The 18344-nt window shown below is 45.9% G+C and overlaps 1 pseudogene; it reads left to right on the forward strand.

Moving 5' to 3' along the window:
* The first annotated feature begins 7382 nt into the window (after window positions 1-7382).
* On the forward strand, window positions 7383-17452 carry LOC123481291 (annotated as a pseudogene).
* Window positions 17453-18344: the final 892 nt, after the last annotated feature.

An 18344-nucleotide genomic window follows, 5' to 3' on the forward strand; every position in this document is an offset into this window, starting at 1 on the left:
CAGAGCCCTAGGGTTCCATTCGTGAGGCAAGTTGTATCTGCAGCATTGGAATCCTCTGGTGCCCACACTGTAATGGAAAACTGTAATTTATACGGTAATTTGGATATTAACAGTAAAATACTCTGACATTTTTTATTGCAGCATACTGTAAGTTATGGCGCATTGTGGGAAAATATTGTGGGCAGGGAAAGAATTTTTGTGTTTCGTGGCATTTTTCAAATGTGAAAAAGGGGGGCCCTGGGGAAGAAAGGTTGGGAACCCCTACTCTACAAGTGCAAGTGATATATAACACCAAATATTCATTGATATGCTGTAATGTGTAAACACATTATCTAACAGCCACCCTGCTTGCACCAATCTCTTGTAATTACAGTAAAATACTGTGAAATACAAACCCCCTCCCCTCAATGAATTTCATTCATTCAGATTATGGTGGCATTTACTTTTGTACAGTATAATACAATAAATGTACTTGCTTTGATACCATAACTAGATTATATTACAGTAGATTACAGTAGTATGAAATACAGAGATTTACTTTCAGTGCCTTGCAAAAGTATTCATCCCCCTTGGCGTTTTTCCTATTTTACAACCTGTAATTTAAATGAATTTTTATTTGGATTTCATGTAATGGACATACACAAAATAGTCAAAATTGGTGAAGTGAAATGAAAAAAAAGATGTTGATTCAAAGAATTCTAAAAAATAAATAACGGAAAAGTGGTGCGTGCATATATATTCACCCCCTTTGCTATGAAGCCCCTAAATAACATCAGGTGAAACCAATTACCTTCAGAAGTCAAATAATAAGTTAAATAAAGTCCACCTGTGTGCAATCTAAGTGTCACATGATCTCAGTATGTATATACACCTGTTCTGAAAGGCCCCAGTGTCTGCAACTCCACCAAGCAAGGGGCACCACCAAGCAAGCCGCACCATTAAAACCAAGCGGCTCTCCAAACAGGTCAGGGACAAAGTTGTGGAGATGTACAGATCAGGGTTGGGTTATAAAAAAATATCAGAAACTTTGAACATCCCACGGAGCACCATTAAATCCATTATTAAAAAATGGAAAGAATATGGCACCACAACAAACCTGCCAAGAGAGGGCCGCCCACCAAAACTCACGGACCAAGCAAGGAGGGCATTAATCATAGAGGCAACAAAGAGACCAACGATAACCCTGAAGGAGCTGCAAAGCTCCACAGCGGAGATTGGAGTACATGTCCATAGGACCACTATAAGCCGTACACTCCAAAGAGCTGGGCTTTACGGAAGAGTGGCCAGAAAAAAGCAGTTGCTTCAAGAAAGAAATAAGCAAACACATTTTGTGGTTGCCAAAAGGCATGTGGGAGACTCCCCAAACATATGGAAGAAGGTACTCTGATCAGATGAGACTAAAATCGAGGTTTTGGCCATCAAGGAAAACACTATGTCTGGCGCAAACCCAACACTTCTCATCACCCCGAGAACACCATCCCCACAGTGAAGCATGGTGGTGGCAGATTCATGCTGTGGGGATGGTTTTCATCGGCAGGGACTGGGAATCTGGTCAGAATTGAAAGAATGATGGATGGCGCTAAAGACAGGGAAATTCTTGAGGGAAACCTGTTTAAGCCTTCCAGAGATTTGAGACTGGGATGGAGGTTCACATTCCAGCAGGACAATGACCCTAAGCATACTGCTAAAGTAACACTCGAGTGGTTTAAGGGGAAACATTAAAATGTCTTGGAATGGCCTAGTCAAATCCCAGACCTCAATCTAATTGAGAATCTGGTGTATTTATTTTTTATTTTTCATTCACCTTTATTTAACCAGGTAAACCAGTTGAGAACAAGTTCTCATTTACAACTGTGTCACGTACGTTGATGAATGGGTCAGACCAAGGCGCAGTGTGATATGCAAACATGTTTATTTGACTTATAAACACAACGACAAAACAAGAAACGAAACGTGAAGTCCAAGGTACACAAACAACATACCTCACACATAACAAGATCCCACAACCCACTAGAGCCAATAGGCTGCCTAAGTATGGTCCCCAATCAGAGACAACGAGCGACAGCTGCCTCTGATTGGAAACCACACCGGCCAACATAGAAATAGACATACTAGATTCTACAACAAGAACTAACACAACAAAGAATACACACAGCCTGAATCAACATATAAGCGTCCCTGAGTCAGGGCGTGACAGTACCCCCCCAAGGTGCGGACTCCGACCGCACAGCATAAACATAAGAGGGTAGGGGCCGGGTGGGCATTCCGCCTCGGAGGCGGATTCGGCTCCGGGCGTGACAACCACCGATTCTCCGCCTCCCTGTTGCGCCCCTGGCTTGGTGCGAGGAGCAGGAACAGGCCGGGCCGGGCTGGCGACGCGCACCACTGGCTTGGTGCGAGGGGCAGGAACAGGCCGGGCCGGGCTGGCGATGCGCACCACTGGCTTGGTGCGAAGAACAGGAACAGGCCGGACCGGGCTGGCGACGCGCACCACTGGCTTGGTGCGAAGAACAGGAACAGGCCGGACCGGGCTGGTGACGCGCACCACTGGCTTGGTGCGAGGGACAGGAACAGGCCGGACCGGGCTGGCGACGCGCACCACTGGCTTGGTGCGAGGGGCAGGAACAGGCCGGGCCGGGCTGGCGTCGCGCACCACTGGCTTGGTGCGAGGGGAAGGAACAGGCCGGGCCGGGCTGGCGACGCGCACCACTAGCTTGGTGCGAGGGGCAGGAACAGGTTGGGCCGGGCTGGCGACGCGCACCACTGGCTTGGTGCGAGGGGCAGGAACAGGCCGGGCCGGGCTGGCGACGCGCACCACTGGCTTGGTGCGAAGAACAGGAACAGGCCGGACCGGGCTGGCGACGCGCACCACTGGCTTGGTGCGAAGAACAGGAACAGGCCGGACCGGGCTGGTGACGCGCACCACTGGCTTGGTGCGAGGGACAGGAACAGGCCGGACCGGGCTGGCGACGCGCACCACTGGCTTGGTGCGAGGGGCAGGAACAGGCCGGGCCGGGCTGGCGTCGCGCACCACTGGCTTGGTGCGAGGGGAAGGAACAGGCCGGGCCGGGCTGGCGACGCGCATCACTAGCTTGGTGCGAGGGGCAGGAACAGGTTGGGCCGGGCTGGCGACGCGCACCACTGGCTTGGTGCGAGGGTCAGGAACAGACGGGCCTGGCTGGCGACGCGCACCACTAGCTTGGTGCGAGGGGCAGGAACAGGCCGGACCGGGCTGGCGACGCGCACCACTGGCTTGGTGCGAGGGACAGGAACAGGCCGCACCGGGCTGGCGACGCGCACCACTTGCTTGGTGAGGGGAGCAGGAATGGGCCGGACCGGACTAGCGACATGCACCACTTTCTTGGTGCGAGGAGCGGGACTGGGTTCCTTTATTAACCCCCGCTCCTTCTGCTGCCTAACCAGCTCCTCTCGCCGTGCCTCTATACTTTTCTTCTCCCTTTTAGCCTCCTGTAGCCTCGTCATCCACCCCGTGTGCCCCCCCCCCAAAAAAAAGTATTGGGGTTGCCTCTCGGGTCTCCGTCGTCGGCACGGTTGGCGCCGTTTCACCTCTCCTGCCTGGGCATCTACAGTGGGGAAAAACAGTATTTAGTCAGCCACCAATTGTGCAAGTTCTCCCACTTAAAAAGATGAGAGAGGCCTGTAATTTTCATCATAGGTACAGGTGTATACAGTTGAAGTCGGAAGTTTACATACACCTTAGCCAAATACATTTAAACTCAGTTTTTCACAATTCCTGACATTTAATCCTAGTAAAAAATCCCTGTCTTAGGTCAGTTAGGATCACCACTTTATTTTAAGAATGTGAAATGTCAGAATAATAGTAGAAAGAATGATTTATTTCAGATTTTATTTATTTCATCACATTCCCAGTGGGTCAGAAGTTTACATACACTCATTTAGTATTTGGTAGCATTGCCTTTCAGTTGTTTAACTTGGCTCAAACGTTTCTGGTAGCCTTCCACAAGCTTCCCACAATAAGTTGGGCGAATTTTGGCCCATTCCTCCTGACAGAGCTGGTGTAACTGAGTCAGGTTTGTAGGCCTCCTTGGTCGCACACGCTTTTTCAGTTCTGCCCACACATTTTCTATAGGATTGAGGTCAGGGCTTTGTGATGGCCACTCCAATACCTTGACTTTGTTCTCCTTAAGCCATTTTGCCACAACTTTGGAAGTATGGTTGGGGTCATTGTCCATTTGGAAGACCCATTTGCGACCAAGCTTTAACTTCCTGACTGATGTCTTGAGATGTTGCTTCAATATATCCACATAATTTTCCTTCCTCATGATGCCATCTATTTTGTGAAGTGCACCAGTCCCTCCTGCAGCAAAGCACCCACACAGCATGATGCTGCCACCCCCGTGCTTCACGGTTGGGATGGTGTTCTTCGGCTTGCAATTTACCCCCTTTTTCCTCCAAACATAACGATGGTCATTATGGTCAAACAGTTCTATTTTTGTTTCATCAAACCAGAGGACATTTCTCCAAAAAGTACGATCTTTGTCCCCATGTGCAGTTGCAAACCATAGTCTGGCTTTTTTATGGTTGTTTTGGAGCAGTGGCTTCTTCCTTGCTGAGCGGCCTTTCAGGTTATGTCGATATAGGACTAGTTTTACTGTTGATATAGATACTTTTGTACATGTTTCCTCCAGCATCTTCACAGGGTCCTTTGCTGCCTGACAGGCTGACTAGATGGCCTAGTTACAGTATGTAGCCTAGTTTCAGTATGTAGCCTAGTTGCAGTATGTAGCCTAGTTACAGTATGTAGCCTAGTTGCAGTATGTAGCCTAGTTGCAGTATGTAGCCTAGTTGCTGTATGTAGCCTAGTTGCAGTATGTAGCCTAGTTACAGTATGTAGCCTAGTTGCAGTATGTAGCCTAGTTGCAGTATGTAGCCTAGTTGCAGTATGTAGCCTAGTTACAGTATGTAGCCTAGTTACAGTATGTAGCCTAGTTACAGTATGTAGCCTAGTTACAGTATGTAGCCTAGTTGCAGTATGTAGCCTAGTTGCTGAATGTAGCCTAGTTGCAGTATGTAGCCTAGTTGCAGTATGTAGCCTAGTTACAGTATGTAGCCTAGTTACAGTATGTAGCCTAGTTGCAGTATGTAGCCTAGTTGCTGAATGTAGCCTAGTTGCAGTATGTAGCCTAGTTGCAGTATGTAGCCTAGTTGCTGAATGTAGCCTAGTTGCAGTATGTAGCCAGTTGCAGTATGTAGCCTAGTTGCAGTATGTAGCCTAGTTGCTGTATGTAGCCTAGTTACAGTATGTAGCCCTAGTTACAGTATGTAGCCTAGTTGCAGTATGTAGCCTAGTTGCAGTATGTAGCCTAGTTGCAGTATGTAGCCTAGTTGCTGTATGTAGCCTAGTTGCAGTATGTAGCCTAGTTACAGTATGTAGCCTAGTTGCAGTATGTAGCCTAGTTACAGTATGTAGCCTAGTTGCAGTATGTAGCCTAGTTGCAGTATGTAGCCTAGTTGCAGTATGTAGCCTAGTTGCTGTATGTAGCCTAGTTGCAGTATGTAGCCTAGTTGCTGTATGTAGCCTAGTTGCAGTATGTAGCCTAGTTGCAGTATGTAGCCTAGTTGCAGTATGTAGCCTAGTTACAGTATGTAGCCTAGTTGCAGTATGTAGCCTAGTTACAGTATGTAGCCTAGTTGCAGTATGTAGCCTAGTTACAGTATGTAGCCTAGTTGCAGTATGTAGCCTAGTTACAGTATGTAGCCTAGTTGCAGTATGTAGCCTAGTTGCTGTATGTAGCCTAGTTGCAGTATGTAGCCTAGTTACAGTATGTAGCCTAGTTGCAGTATGTAGCCTAGTTACAGTATGTAGCCTAGTTGCAGTATGTAGCCTAGTTGCAGTATGTAGCCTAGTTGCAGTATGTAGCCTAGTTACAGTATGTAGCCTAGTTGCAGTATGTAGCCTAGTTGCAGTATGTAGCCTAGTTGCAGTATGTAGCCTAGTTGCAGTATGTAGCCTAGTTGCAGTATGTAGCCTAGTTGCAGTATGTAGCCTAGTTGCAGTATGTAGCCTAGTTACAGTATGTAGCCTAGTTGCAGTATGTAGCCTAGTTGCAGACGTAGCCTAGTTGCTGTATGTAGCCTAGTTGCTGTATGTAGCCTAGTTGCCGTATGTAGCCTAGTTGCAGTATGTAGCCTAGTTGCAGTATGTAGCCTAGTTGCTGGATGTAGCCTAGTTGCAGTATGTAGCCTAGTTACAGTATGTAGCCTAGTTACAGTATGTAGCCTAGTTACAGTATGTAGCCTAGTTACAGTATGTAGCCTAGTTACAGTATGTAGCCTAGTTGCAGTATGTAGCCTAGTTGCAGTATAGGCTAGTTAGAGCCATAAATATCCAGCTGCCAGCTGAATTATCCAAGCCATAAGAATGTATTGCTAAACTAGTACGATTTAAAATCAAATGTATTCCTGTATCCATACTAGCTGAATATGAAATGGCTATAACACTTCTTTGCTCTTCCCTACAGGACAATGAGAAGCGGACACTGTTGCATGCAGCTGCCTATCTAGGAGATGCAGAAATTCTAGAGCTTCTCATACTATCAGGTAAGGTTATCATTGATGAGATGGATTACGCTACGACTCATGTCCGTCGGGCTTTGACTTCTGTTTTGATGCTGGTTGTGTTTGAATGTGAATGTTTCCCTCGTACTTATCCCCATTCAGATCTTATGTGCAGCTGATGTGTTTAAGAGGTCATTTTAATGAAGGCCGTTGACAGCTGAAACGTCCCTATTTTAACTTGATAAGTGAAGCATCCAGATTTTAACTGTGAGCGACAGTCAAACCTTTTCCTTCCGAATGCCCTCATGATTTTGTGTTGCACCTCGTCTCACGTTGGCTGGGCTCCTCCTACTCCTCTCCACTCAGTGACATTTTCTTTAGAGTGATGCTGTGTAATGAAAGTCCCCGTCCCCGGAATAGCGCTCTACAAGAGGCTTTCTGCGCGTTTCCAAATGGCACCCTATTCCCTATATAGTGCACTACTTTTGACCTGGGCCCTGGTCAGAAGTAGTGAGATATAAAGGGAATAGGGTGTTGTTTTGGACACATCCTTTCTGTGCTCCAGCAATTTAAAGGATGTTGCCTCATCAACCCCAGTGGCCTAACTAACCCTATAGTCTCTGTCCCCTGTTGGTCTGTCCCCTGTCAGTCTGTCCCCTGTCGGTCTGTCCCCTGTCGGTCTGTCCCCCTGTCGGTCTGTCACCTGTTTTTCTGTCTGTGTCCCAGGAGCCAGAGTAAATGCCAAAGACAACCAGTGGCTCACTCCTCTGCACCGGGCCTTGGCTTCCTGCAGTGTGGTACGTGTACTGATACTGTCAGCCCTCACACACACTCCTGTGCATATGTGTTTGACTGTTAAGTGTGTTGTGATTTTTAAATGCACTTTAAACAAAGTTGAACATGATTTGAACTGTGTTCCTGTAGGAGGCTGTCCAGGTGTTATTGAAACACTCTGCTGACGTGAACGCCAGGGACAAGAACTGGCAAACGCCGCTCCACATCGCTGCGGCCAATAAGGCAGTCCGCTGTGCCGAGGCCCTGGTCCCTCTCCTCAGCAACGTGAATGTGTCAGACCGGGCCGGGCGCACGGCGCTGCACCATGCAGCCTTCAGTGGACACCAGGAGGTTAGCAATTAGCATGGACATGATTACACACTGTAGTCTACACTTTATACCTGTCCTATCCCCACGTTGAGCTTACTGTGCATCCGATTACTTACAATGGTTGTATGTAGGGCTGTACGGTAATTGGATAACCGTGACATTGACGGTTTTGGATGAAGAACGCCATGAAAATAAAATTACCGTCAAAACCAAAAAGAAGTATGATTTTCTCTCCATAAAATGTTTTATCACCTTTATTTTAATGTAGATATACTTTATCCATAGCGGGAGTGTTAACTATTGATTATATGGTATTGTTTTGCTGACTTAGTTGGAGGAGATATAGACAGTTTAATAGATGGACTATCTTTTGATGCACCGCAATCACCAAATCTGCTCTATGCGCGAATAGGAGAGAATCTTTGAAGGTCAATTCAGGTTAATTGAAGAGGGGGGGTAAGGTGAAAAGTGGGGACCGGGGGTAACTATAGTACCTCTAGATCTATAGCCTACAGGCTGGGGGTGGGTGGGTAGCCTCTGACCTCTGACCTTCACCTCTGACCTTTTTCATTGTTACAGTAGATCAGAGGAGTGAGGTGAAAAAGATGGCTCTCATAGCAAAAAAAAAAACATAACAACCTGTTTGGGCACATTTCAGTTTCACACCTAACGACGATGGAGAACCAGATGACTTGGCCAGCCTGTTTGCAGAATATGCGCAAAACCCATAGGCTACCTACTAAGAATTCCAGCACCACAAACGGGACACCGATAAGTGGCGAGCACTGCCAGACACTGGAACTCGTTATTTAGTCATAGGAATGGTGCCTTTACGAACGGTGGAGAAACCCGCCTTCAAATAAATGCTCTGGAAATTTGACAGACTATACGAGTTACCGGGGAGAAAGTATTTGTCTCAAACAGCGGTCCCTACCTTGTTCAACAAGGTGAAGGGGGAGGTTCAGGCAGAGCTAAAGGACGTAGATTTGTTTATTTTTGCACTGAATATGGACATGTGGTCAAGTGTAAATATGACTCTTACATGAACCTAACAGTGCACTATCTGACGAAAGACTGGACACTGAAATCCAACTGTTTGGAAACAACCTACATTCCGGAATTCCTTGACTGGGCCCTTGACGAAAATCTAATGTCCTGTATCGCCACAGACAACAGGGCCAACATTGTGGCTGAAGTGAGGCAACTGAACTGGCCTTGGCTAAATTGCTTTGGCCACAATCTCCATCTCGCTGTCACCATCAATGTGAAGCCAGAGCACAGGCCGTGTTCTAGGCCTATGTAGAACTCTGGTGGGCACTTTTTAGCAGAGCTGGCGATTTAAAAGAGGGACCTAGTAAGGCCCAGACCGAGCTGAACCTCCCAATTCACAACCTCATTCTTGTGAGAAATTAAGTTTTAATAACTAAGCTGTAATAACCATTTATAGGCTATTCAATGTTAAAAGAATAAGCTATGCAAAATTATTGTTCATGAATAATTGTAATTCAGATGCCCGAGCAAATAAACAAACAAAATAGGCTAGTTTCCTTGAATCACTTAATGTTGCATTACCATAGGCCCATTGTTTTATTTAGCCAATCATACTCTAATTAAACCACTGATTATAATGAGTTAATAATGAGAATATAGAACATATTCTGGGAATCCTACATGTTACGTGTGTATACTATACCAGAAAGCATGATCATTAGCTTCTTCTGGATTGTTTTAAATCGCGTAGCCTGTCGGAAGGCAGCGGGTGCGGCGAATAGGCTTCCAAATAGATGACTGTTGAGTTGTGAATGTCAGTGAAAGAGAGGCTCAACCAGGCATATCGCAATTTTTCAAAATACAATGGAGGGAAACAGTTTGGAAAGCAATTGGCTTATTGCTTCAAAGAGAAGAAGATGAAAATACTAATGTCTTTTTAATGATCAAAATCCTCAACTTAATTGAGGGAACAGTATTATTGGCATCGGCTATATCCCCGGTGAGTGTGCATATTCACTGTCTTTATCACTGGGTCAGTGCCACTTGAAAGTCGTGTTGAAAAAGATTCTGTTAATCTCTCTAGTCATATAAAGTGTAGTAGAATTGCGTGATTTTAAAATAATAAAAGGCCAAATTTTTCCAGTGAAAAGAAACCTACTCCACCACGCGCTGCATTGAACAGCCTGTGATTGAGTTATATTATTAGCCTAAATTATGACTATCCAATTTACTAATCACATTAGGAATAGTCAGCTATTTTACATAAGTTCCGAGCTGGTCATGGGTGCACTTCAGCCACGCTCAAGGTCCTAAACGATATTATAACCGCAATTGATAATAGACAGTACTGTGCAGCCGTCTTCATCGACCTGGCCAAGGCTTTCGACTCTGTCAACCACCGCATTCTTATTGGCAGACTAAATAGCCTTGGTTTCTCAAATGACTGCCTCGCCTGGTTCACCAACTACTTCTCAGATAGAGTTCAGTGTGTCAAATCGGAGGGCCTGTTGTCTGGACCTATGGCAGTCTCTATGGGGGTGCCACAGGGTTCAATTCTTGGGCCGACACTTTTCTCCGTGTATATCAATGATGTCGCTCTTGCTGCTGGTGACTCTCAGATCCACCTCTCACGCAGACGACACCATTTTGTATACATCTGGCCCTTCATTGGACACTGTGTTAACAAACCTCCAAACGAGCTTCAATGCCATACAACACTCCTTCAGTAGCCTCCAACTGCTCTTAAACACTAGTAAAACTAAATGTATGCTTTTCAATCGAACGCTGCTGGCACCCGCCCACCCGACTAGAATCACCACTCTCGACGGGTCTGACCTAGAGTATGTGGACAACTACAAATACCTAGGTGTCTGGTTAGACTGTAAACTCTCCTTCCAGACTCACATAAAGAATCTCCAATCCAAAGTTAAATCTTGAATCGGCTTCCTATTTCGCAAACAAAGCCTCCTTCACTCATGCTGCCAAACATGCCCTCGTAAAACTGACTATCCTACCGATCCTTGACTTCGGCGATGTCATTTACAAAATAGCCTCCAACACTCTACTCAGCAAACTGGATGTAGTCTATCACAGTGCCATCCGTTTTGTCTCCAAAGCCCCATACACTACCCACCACTGTGACCTGTACGCTCTTGTTGGCTGGTCCTCACTACATGTTCGTCGTCAAACCCACTGGCTCCAGGCCATCTATAAATCACTGCTAGGCAAATCCCCGCCTTATCTTAGCTCATTGGTCACCATAGCAGCACCCACCCGTAGTCTGCGCTCCAGCAGGTATATCTCACTGGTCATTCCCAAAGCCAACACCTCCTTTGGCCGCCATTCCTTCCAGTTCTCTGCTGCCAATGACTGGAACGAATTGCAAAAATCTCTGAAGCTGGAGACTCTTATCTCCCTCACTAACTTTAAGCATCAGTTGTCAGAGCACCTTACCGATCACTGCACCTGTACACAGCCCATCTGAAATTAGGCCACCCAACTACCTCATCCCTATATTGTTATTTATTTTGCTCTTTTGCACCCCGGTATCTCTATTTGCACATAATCTCTTGCACATCTAGCATTCCAGTGTTAATACTATTGTAATTATTTTGCACTATAGCCTATTTATTGCCTTACCTCCATAACTTGCTACATTTGCACACACTGTATATATATTTTCTGTTGTATTTTTGACTTTATGTTTTTTTACCCCAAATGTAACTCTGTGTTGTTTTTATCGCACTGCTTTGCTTTATCTTGGCCAGGTCGCAGTTGTAAATGAGAACTTGTTCTCAACTGGCTTACCTGGTTAAATAAAGGTGAACCATTTTTTTTTTATTTTTATAAGTTTGCAAATGTGATGATGCATGGAATGCTTGATATTTTTCATGGAGAAAATTAGCTTCCCCAAACTTGAGAGCAAGACTGGCCTAAACGCGCTAATGTTTTCCTTTGCTAATGTCCGTCCCGCCCCCCTGTCAGCTGTCAGTTTTGTCGATGACCACGTACATAAGACACGCCAATCACCGACACCTGAAGTTCCATGACCATCACAGCCCTAGTTGTATGCTTGAGTTTGTTCAGAGGAGGCTTTGAATAAAATCCGATCTGAGTGTGAAATGCCTTACTGAGGGTAAATGGAAGCTCCTCTTGTGCCCGGCTCAGCCTTATACAGTTTAAGGTACTTTACCGTATCCATTTCAGTAACGCCAGATTGTCCAAATTCTACCCAAATATTGATGGTACATGTGACAGGTGTAAAAGCTCCTTGGTGGACTTGACCCACATGTTTTTGCTGTTTAGTTTTCCTCAACCTGTGTTTTGTTTCTCTCTCCTCTCCCTGTTAGATGGTGAGGCTGCTTCTCTCCAGAGGAGCCAACATTAATGCCTTTGACAAGAAGGATCGCCGAGCAATCCACTGGGCTGCTTACATGGGTGATGAGTTTACCACATCATTTACATTCTGACTAATGTCCTTTATACCAATGAATGAATGAATGAATGGACTGTGTGTTAGTCTCACAGCTCAGCTGTATGAGCCACGTCTAGTGTGTTATTATGTCAGAATCATGTACTAAGTAGGTTGATTAGATGTTTTCAGTTGTACTAACATGATGTAGGTGTTGCTTATGGTGCTGTGTACCACTGTAAACTAATCTAGCTCTCCCTCTCTCTGCCTATCTCTCTGTGTTTGTATCTCTGTTTCTCTCTTAACCCCCTTACTATCTCCCTCCCCTTCTCTCTCTCTCTCTCTCTCTCTCTCTCTCTCTCTCTCTCTCTCTCTCTCTCTCTCTCTCTCTCTCTCTCTCTCTATTTATCCCTCCCCCTCTCTCTCTACCATAGGGCACATTGAGGTGGTGAAACTGCTGGCCTCTCATGGATCAGAGGTGTCCTGTAAAGACAAGAAGGCCTACACCCCTCTCCACTCTGCAGCCTCCAGTGGAATGATCAGTGTGGTCAAGTACCTCCTGGACCTTGGTGTGGATGTGAGTCAACACGCATTCAAATGTGTAGGGGGTTTTCATAATAGTAATGAAGAGAGAGAGGTTAGAGCCAGTGATTTGGACCAGGGGGTTTTCATAACCAAGTAATGAAGAGAGAGAGGTTGGACCAGGGGTTTTCATAACCAAGTAATGAAGAGAGAGAGGTTGGACCAGGGGTTTTCATAACCAAGTAATGAAGAGAGAGAGGTTGGACCAGGGGGTTTTCATAACCAAGTAATGAAGAGAGAGAGGTTGGACCAGGGGGTTTTCATAACCAAGTAATGAAGAGAGAGAGGTTGGACCAGGGGGTTTTCATAACCAAGTAATGAAGAGAGAGAGGTTGGACCAGGGGGTTTTCATAACCAAGTAATGAAGAGAGAGAGGTTGGACCAGGGGGTTTTTCATAACCAAGTAATGAAGAGAGAGAGGTTGGACCAGGGGGTTTTCATAACCAAGTAATGAAGAGAGAGAGGTTGGACCAGGGGTTTTTCAGAACCAAGTGACCTGATCAGGAATGTATTGTTTTGTTCCCCCCCTCTCTCTCTCCACTCTTTTCCCTCCCTTGCTCCCTCCAGATAAATTAGCCCAATGGTACGGTAACACCCCCCTCCACGTGGCATGCTACAACGGGCAGGATGTGGTGGTGAATGAGCTGATCGAGTGTGGCGCCAACGTGAACCAGGTGTACGAGAAGGGTTTCGCCCCACTCCACTTCACGGCCGCCTCGCGCCATGGGGCGCTCTGCTTGGAGCTGCTGGTGGGCAACGGGGCCCTCGTCAACATCAAGGTGAGGAGACCGGATGACCAACACTGTGTCTGAACTAAACAACACCCTATTCCCTATGTAGTGCACTACTTTTGACCAGGGGCCCATAGAGCAAGGAGCCGTGGTGACACTGCCTGTGTCCCAAATGGCACCCTGTTCCCTTTATAAGTACACTACTTTGGTTCAAAAAGTAGTTCACTATGAAGGGAATAGGGTGCCATTTGGGACGTACACACTGTCGCAGCACATGGCTTAGTATTTGGCCCTGGTCTACATTCAAATACCAATGGAATAGGCCTAACAATGCAAACTAAATGCCATCAAGCGCTCCTCCAATACGTGTTTGATTTTGCCTGTGGTCAGCAGCACAGACTGCCGTGTGAACCATCTTTGTCTTTCTATCTGCAGAGTAAAGATGGAAAGACCCCCTCCACATGACGGCCATCCACGGACGCTTCTCCAGATCTCAAGCCATCATCCAGAATGGTGAGTCGCTGTGAATGCTCTCAACTGAATATATATGAACCAGTAGGCTCTTCAGCATTGTCTTTAGTCTTCAAACCATGATTCACTGGCACAGAGCAATGTTACTTGCAATGTGGTTGAACATGAAGCTTCATGAGGCCTCTAGGGTCAAGTGGTTGACGTGTGTGTGTGTCTGTGTGTGTGTATGTGTGTGTGTGTGTCTGTGTGTGTCTGTGTGTGTCTGTGTGTGTGTGTGTGTGTGTGTTCTGTAGGTGCTGAGATCGACTGTGAAGAAAAGAATGGAAACACACCCCTGCACATCTCTGCTCGCTACGGCCATGAGTTACTCATCAATACACTCATCACGAACGGAGCTGACACAGCCAAGTGAGAACACACACAGTTTCCAGCAATAATGCAACATGCATCTGCAATTCTGTCATTGACCGAATTCCCGCTTGGAGACTATGCTCAACACATTGTGGTGTGGGGGGGTTGATAGACAGGGCATTGCAGCATGCTGATGTGTTGATCTGCTGTGGGGTTTAATGAGGACTGTGATGTGGTGCTGTTTCCAATCTTAGCTGAATCAACTGTAAGTCGCTCTGGATAAGAGTGTCTGCTTAAAGTCTAAAATGTAAAAAATGTGTTGCAGGCGAGGCGTCCATGGGATGTTCCGCCTCCACCTGGCTGCTCTCAGTGGGTTCTCTGACTGCTGTCGGAAGCTCCTCTCATCAGGCTTTGATATAGACACCCCTGACTCGACTTTGGAAGGACCTGTTTACATGCTGCAGCAGCTGTTGGGTGAGTGGACTGGTCCAGGCTTTACACCAAGGAATATTTAGTTCATGAACTGGAAAGCCACCAGAAAGAACAAACACATATTCACACTCTTACATTTCACATTGTTTAGCAGTATAAAAAAATCGTATAGATCATTAGTGCGGTATCATTTCTGTATATTGTGGTTCCATGCCATGGTGGTATTGACTTGCGCTCTGGTCTAAATTGTCTTTATATCTTCTTGAAAGAGAAGAGAAACCTGCAAACTGCTCTTGCTAGTATCACTTTTTATTATTGCTTTTATTAGCATTATAAAAACAGTGATACTAGCAAGAGCAGTGTACGGGTTTCTCTTTTCTTTAAGGTTCTCATTGTTACCATCCACCTGATAGCTCAGATGTGAAAGGGCCTTTCTGAACTTGATATCTTGTTACCATCCACCTGATAGCTCAGATGTACGAGAGCCTTTCTGAACTTGATATCTTGTTACCATCCACCTGATAGCTCAGATGTACGAGAGCCTTTCTGAACTTGATATCTTGTTACCATTCACCTGATAGCTCAGATGTACGAGGGCCTTTCTGAACTTGATATCTTGTTACCAGGAACCTGGACTGTCTGAATCTGCTGCTCAACACAGGGGCAGACTTCAACAGAAAGGACAGCTTCGGAAGGTCTGTCTGTGGCATCAAATAACTTTCATATGTGATCTTTATGATAATGGGGAATATAGTATAGGGGCATATAGGAATTATTATGGGAAATATTGGGCGGCAGGTAGCCTAGCGGTTAAGAGCGTTGGGTCAGTAACCGAAAGGTTGCTGGTTCAAATCCCCTAGCTGACTAGGTGAAAAATGTGTCTATGTGCACTGCAGCAAGGCACTTAACCCTAATTGCTCCTGTAAGTCGCACTGGATAAGAGTGTCTGCTAAATGACGTAAATGTAAAATGTAAATGTTTTACAGCTCCAATAAGCTGTTTCTGTTGTTGATGTTGAATGGTTTCTGTGCGTTCTTCTAGGAGTCCTCTGCATTATGCGGCAGCCAATTGTAACTACCAGTGTCTGTTTGCCTTGGTGGGGTCTGGGGCCAGTGTGAACGATCTGGATAAAAGGGGTTGCACCCCGCTACACTACGCTGCTGCCTCCGACACAGACGGAAAGTACGTCTCACACCTCTCTTACTGTTGTGTGTGTTGTGGTGCCATGACCTTTCACATTTCACTGTAGTCTGGAGAGTATGTTGTGGTGCCATGACCTTTCAACATTTCACTGTAGTCTGGAGAGTATGTTGTGGTGCCATGACCTTACATTTCACTGTAGTCTGGAGTATGTTGTGGTGCCATGACCTTTTTCACATTTCACTGTAGTCTGGAGAGTGTGTTGTGGTGCCATGACCTTTCACATTTCACTGTAGTCTGAGAGTATGTTGTGGTGCCATGACCTTTCACATTTCACTGTAGTCTGGAGAGTATGTTGTGGTACCATGACCTTTCACATTTCACTGTAGTCTGGAGAGTATGTTGTGGTGCCATGACCTTTCACATTTCACTGTAGTCTGGAGAGTATGTTGTGGTGCCATGACCTTTCACATTTCACTGTAGTCTAGAGTATGTTGTTGGCCGTGTTTGAATACATACTAGTGTTAAATCTGCAGTGTGAAAGGTTGGCCACGTCTCCTTTGGGAAAGTGTCTCTGCTTGCTTATCTGTCTGTCTTGATGTTGGTATAATGATTATTGAACTCTTGACCTCTGACCTCTAGGTGTCTGGAATATTTGCTGCGAAACGACGCTAACCCAGGGATCAGGGACAATCAGGGCTACAACGCAGTCCATTACGCGTCTGCGTACGGACACCGCCTCTGTCTGGAGCTGGTGAGTCAGAACCACAGGGGACTAGACGCCCTGCATTCACAGACCATTTTGTCTGCGTCCCAAATGGATGTAGGGCCCATAGGGCTCTGGTCAAAAGTAATGCACTATATAGGGAATAGGGTGCCATTTGGGACAGACGTTGATATTCAGTAGGTTTTAAGGTGTGGTTGCATGTTTGTCGTGGCCGCATCGTCACTCTTGATGTTCTTTTTCCAGATTGCAAGTGAAACACCTTTAGATGTGGTAAGTACCAGTTGGTTACTTTTCCTCACACTAGCTTGTTTAAGATACGAATGCAACACCCCAGTATGTCTGCAGGGGCTGGTCACTGAGATTTACAACATGAAACATGCTACTAGACTAACCTTCAAAGTAAATATGTTACAAGTCTAAACTGGCCCGTCCTTGTCTTTCCCCAGCTAATGGAAACCTCAGGGACAGACATCCTGAACGACTCTGATGTCAGAGCTCCCATCAGCCCCCTACACTTAGCTGTGAGTAAAGCCTACCTGCTCCTGTAGGGGTCTCGCCACATGACAAATGGCACCCTATTCCCTATTTAGTGCACTACTTTTGACCAGAACCTTATGGGCCCAGATCAAAAGTACTGCACTACATGGGAAATAGGGTGCTATCTGGGATGCAGGCATGGTGTTGTTTTTCCACGAAAAGTTGATTGTCCAGACACTCACACACCATGTTCCTATCTGTTCCTGATTAGTGTAAAATACATGCATATTTTGACACGGTGATGATGAGGATGATTTCCTTATTTTGCCATTTGAGTTAATCAACCTCCAACAGAGGAGAAGTAGAGTGTTTCTAAATCTCACGCTTGGCAGGGACCTTCGATGTTGATGCTGGGCGGGAGAAAAAATGGGCACCCGATTTGAGAGACACTGGTCTACTTTAGAGGTCTAGGACTGTTTCTGTTCAGGCATACCACTGGTCTACTATAGGACATTGATTATATTAGGAGTGTATATCTGTTCAGGCGTACCACTGGTCTACTATAGGACATTGATTATATTAAGAGTGTATATCTGTTCTGGCATACCACTGGTCTACTATAGGACATTGATTATATTAGGAGTGTATATCTGTTCAGGCGCACCACTGGTCTACTATAGGACATTGATTATATTAGGAGTGTATATCTGTTCTGGCATACCACTGGTCTACTATAGGACATTGATTATATTAGGAGTGTATATCTGTTCAGGCATACCACTGGTCTACTTAGGACATTGATTAGTATTAGGAGTGTATATCTGTTCTGGCATACCATCTGGTCTACTATGGGACATTGATTATATTAGAGTGTATATCTGTTCAGGCATACCACTGGACTTTGCTTAGCCTATACTGCAACTAGGCTACACATACTGCAACTAGGCTACATACTGCAACTAGGCTACATACTGCAACTAGGCTACATGTTGCAACTAGGCTACATACAGCAACTAGGCTACATACTGCAACTAGGCTACGCGACGCAACCAGGCTACATCCTGCAACAGGGCTACATCCTGCAACTGGGCTACATACTACAACTAAGGCTACGACGGCAACTGGGCTACATCCTGCAACTAGGCTACGTACGGCAACTAGGCTACATACTGCAACCAGGCTACGTCGACGGCAACTGGGCTACATACATGCAACTAGTGGCTCGTACGGCAACTAGGCTCATGTCCTGCAACTAGGCTACATCCTGCAACTAGGCTACGTACGGCAACTAGGCTACATCCTGCAACTAGGCTACATCCTGCAACTGGGCTACGTACGGCAACTGGGCTACATACTGCAACTGGGCTACGTACGGCAACTGGGCTAC

Source organism: Coregonus clupeaformis, unplaced genomic scaffold (assembly GCF_020615455.1).
Source record: "Coregonus clupeaformis isolate EN_2021a unplaced genomic scaffold, ASM2061545v1 scaf2718, whole genome shotgun sequence".
Lineage (NCBI taxonomy): Eukaryota > Metazoa > Chordata > Actinopteri > Salmoniformes > Salmonidae > Coregonus > Coregonus clupeaformis.